Raw genomic sequence first — 5,000 nt, forward strand, 5'->3', positions numbered from 1 at the left:
GATAATAGTAGTAAAGGGTAATGGGAGACAGAAACCCCAAAGTAGCAATATGTGTGCTTGTAAGAGAAGCAGAAAGTGATGGGTAGTTATATAGATCAGTAGTAAGAAAATGTGACTGATGTCGGTAAAGAGTGACTTGCTAAAAAGTGAGTGATGACCAGCTGGAGAGAAGAATTCATTTTTGCTGAAAAGAGAGAGTACAAGTGATGAATTGTTGAGATGGCAATAGTAAGAGTGATGAATGTCAATAGGAGAGAGAGTTAAGGGAGGGAGTGATGGATAGCAACAAAGAATAAATGGAGGTATATATTGAATATTAGCTTGCCTGATGCAATCCTTCATTATACAGGCATCAATAGAGAGAGAGAGGTATGAATGATGGTAATGAGAGGTGGAACTAGTACAGACAGATCTAAAGCTTTTCCTCAGTACATGGATTGCATGGTACAGTAAATAGTTGGTGGGATGGTAGAGTGATGACAGAATTATGAATAGACAAGAATTGCTGGTGGAGACTTTGCAGATACAATATGGGTGAAAGGCCAAATTGTGGGAATATATTATATATCCTGCCTACATCACTTCTCCATTTTAATGTAATTTTACTCCATGCTTACATGGGCAATCAGGTCTTTGCTACTCTCACATGTGACAAATTGTTGCGTTAACATCAAGAGACTAGTCTTCATCACTTATCCCAGGTCTTTTTCAGTCCCATAACTCATCTGAGAGGGCAGTAACTCTGAATAAGAGTTGACTTGGACCATGACAATCTGTCCAACTTATGACGACCTGAAAGGCAAATATGAAATGATGACAATAATGATGATGAGGTACATATATATATATGTGTGTGTGTGTGTGTGTGTGTGTGTGTGTTAGGAATATATATGACGTTAAGAAGGGCATCCTTGACGTTAGGAAGGGTGTCCAGCTGTAGAAACTCTGCCAAATCAGATTGGGGCCTGGTGTAGCCATCTGATTCACCAGTCCTCAGTCAAATCGTCCAACCCATGCTAGCATGGAAAACAGACGTTAAACGATGATGATGATATATGTATACACACACACTACTTTGCCCCATATTCTCCTCAGTCTTTCTCTTCCACAGGCCCCGTCTATTCTCATTGCTCAGCACTTCTTTATATAGCCATCATCTTCTATAGGCATCACAGGCCCATCCCTGAACATTCGTTTCTCTTGCATCATGCAGTTCACTCCTTTATTGCCAGCAGAGGTATAGCCCCATGAACTTTTGCCAACTTGTTCCTATTATGGCTATCATGCTTTCAAAACACTTACTTTCATTGCTAATTCAGTCATGTAGGTAACAAAATAAATCATCTACTTTTAAGAAGATTTCTAGGTATTTGTGAGAAGTTACTTCCCATGTGCTGTTAGTGCTTATTGCCCTTGTACATCTACTGTATCTGAAGTCTACCTTCTCTATCAGCATTCCTGTGATCCTACTGCATTGCTCGTGCATTCTTGATCTGCACTGGGTGCACTGCCATGGAGTTTCTACCAACTCCTTTTCTGTATATTAAGCATGGCAATTTCCTTAACGGTAACAGACTCCTATCTTTACTCCTACTAAATAAAACCTTAGTCTTTGTTAAGTTTACTTTGTGGCCTCTTAATTCCAGATTTGTTCATTTTTGCTTGAAATGTTTTCTTTATATCCACTACTGATACTATTATAAGAACTAAGGCATCAACATATAGCAGTTTCCGGAAACAAATGTTCTTAGACTTCTCTTATAGTTTGTGGGGGTAGGGGGCAATGATGAATAGAGGGGAGCTGAGAAGTGATCTCTGGTGAACGCAAACTAGCACATTAAAACTAGTCACTGTATTCATTGCTAACTCTCCCCTTGCTGACCACACCCTGTACATAGTTTGTATAACCCTCACAAATCAGTCGTGTACACAGATTTTCCTGAGCTATTATCAGATTACAGAGCATAGAACTCTGTCTAAATTGTTCTACAAATCGGTGAATGCTAAGTACTGTAGTTTACTTTGACTAAGTACTTCAGCAGTTGGTCACCACAAAGAGGGCATCAGCAGTACTTCCCCATAAAACAAACCTGTACTGCATTTCATTACATATATATGTATATATAACACAAATAAAGTTTTTTTTTTTTAGAAGCGTTGAGATGTATTGTAAGATACAGAAATAAATTTATTTCTCAAACGAGTGATAATGCTATAAATAGCGTGAACAGGATAAATTATCCATATATCACAGAGATGTGAATTCAAGTCTCATGGCTGGCCAGTAACGTATTTTTCTGCAATATATGGATAATTTATCCTGTTCATGCTATTTATAGCATTATCACGCGTTTGAGAAATAAATTTATTTCTGTATCTTATAATACAAATATATACACAACATACATACATGCACACACACGTTAACTATAAAGAAGAGAAGTATTCAATATATGGTGTAGAGTATGATTATATGTATTCAGCTAATTATTCGCATTTTGTTTTTCCACACTCAGTCGGACATCAGCTTGATGTAGCATAATGATGTCATGAATGATGTCATCAGGGCCTCACTATTTCATTGGCGGGACAATCTGCAGAAGTTAGTCATAAAGGGTGATAACACCCCAACTGAAATTTGATATTTTTATAGGGGGAGACAACTTTACTTGGTTAGGTTTTGGAAATCTCGTTCCCAAAATTAACTAAATTAGTGGTAATTAGCATGATTAACAAAAATAATTAGCAAAATTTATAAATTGTGTGTGTGTGTGTGTGTTTATGTGTGTATGTCTACATATTTGTGCATACATGTATATACGTATGTGTGTATATATGCATGTGTACATATGTATATGCATGTATATATATATATATATATATATATATATATGTATATCTATCTGTGTAAGTATATGTATATATATATATATATATATATATATATATATATATATATATATATATATATATATATGTATATCTATCTGTGTAAGTATATGTATATATATATATATATATATATATATATATATATATATATATATCTTTATCTATCTATGTGTAAGTATATGTATATATATATGTATATATATACATATATGTATATATATATGTATATATATACATATATATATATATATATATATGTATATATATATATGTATATATATATATATATATATATATATATATATATATATATATATATATATGTGTGTGTGTGTGTAAGTATATGTATATATATGTATATATACACACATACATATATATATATATATATATATATATATATATATATATATATATATATAGTTGACAAAAGTTGCTGTTAGCTTCTATCAGCTGAATGGGCACAGCAGAATCTCTTTTTGCTGATGCAAAACCAAAGGTATCAACATGTTCTATTGTCTGACCTTACATAATAAACCATTTAAACTCTAACTCCAGTATTGAGTACTCTTTTCTTTCATTGTGCATATATGGCTGTGTGGTTACAAAGTTTAGTTCTCAATCACATGGTTTCAGGTTCATCCCCACTGCATGGCACCTTGGGCAAGTGTCTTCTACTATAGCTCTGAGCTAACCAAAGTCTTGTGAGTAGTTTCAATAGACGAAAACTGAAAGAAGCCCCAGTGTGTGTGTGTGTGTTTGTGTCCCTTTGTAACAGCATGTGTTAATTGTAAATGAGTATCACTGTCATGCAAGCAGTGTCATTCACTTCAATATTTCATGAAAACATTTCTAGTCACAAGGTAATATTACCATGCTTGGAAACAGGTGAGAAAACTAGAGCAATGGACTTCAGTGAGGCTATCAGCAAGTAGATTCATAGCATTGTAAATCATGTCATCAAGCAAATTCACCTAGTACCAACCTCTTAATAACATCTTCAAAATATATTTTAAAGCAAAGTCCTACCACACACAAGACCATGAAGACAGAAACAAAGGCACAAAATGGCTATTCAGTAATCCTATCCCAAGCAACCTTAACATTTCTAGATAACATTGAGAAGAATTGTGTGTGTGTGTGTGTGTGTGTAGGCAAGTGAAATCGAAATCGAACCAAATTCGACGACTGGCACCCATGCCAACCTCTCCTTCATTGGACATGAAACTCGGCCTGCGAAGACCTGTTGGGGCAAGTGAAAGTGAAATCGTGATGGCACCTGTACCATTGGAGCGCTAAGAGCACCGTCCGATCATGATTGTTGCCAGAGTAGCTATCTGGCTTCCGTGCCAGTGGCACGTAAATAGCACCATTTGAGCGAGATCGTTACCAGCTGTAGAAACTCTGCCAAATCAGATTGGAGACTGGTGTAGCCATCTGGTTTGCCAATCCTCAGTCTAATCGTCCAACCCATGCTAACATGGAAAGCGGACGTTAAACGATGCTGATGCTGATATATATATATATAACTACAAACAGTTCTTTTATTGTATCCTTCATCCACTCATTCAGATTAAGGAACTAAGAAAAAATTCCACAATTTTGTCACAATTAGCAAAGGAACCTTACCAACCAAGGGCATGGAATGTCATAGATTTTTCTGGGACATACAACAGTGGAACCTGACTACCAGAAAGTTCCAAAACCTGAAGTAGAATGCAGCGTCACTTAATAGTAAGTCAGTGGATTTGTCCAATTGTCATTATCAGTGGAGGTTCCGCTAGGATTATGAACAAATTTCTCAGATGACTGAATATTACCCACAGAATTCAGCTGTGAAACAATCCCTACAACAGCATCCGCCTGGCAGAATTATAACCGTTGTACAGGAAATGACTAGGAGTTACCTCCCTCTACAACACGCAATAGTCGTGTCTTTAATGAAACGTTTAAAGAAAAGTTGCTCCCTATTTGCATAAATGTATGTGTATGTGTGTGTGCGTGTGTGTGTGTGGTGCAAAGGAAATGGTCGATTTTAAGGTCTTTATTAAAAAATGAAAAAGCCCATGATTAAGACAATATATATTTGTTAACATAATTTCCATCGC

The sequence above is a fragment of the Octopus bimaculoides genome, chromosome 6 (genome assembly GCF_046866305.1).
Source record: "Octopus bimaculoides isolate indiv1 chromosome 6, ASM4686630v1, whole genome shotgun sequence".
Lineage (NCBI taxonomy): Eukaryota > Metazoa > Mollusca > Cephalopoda > Octopoda > Octopodidae > Octopus > Octopus bimaculoides.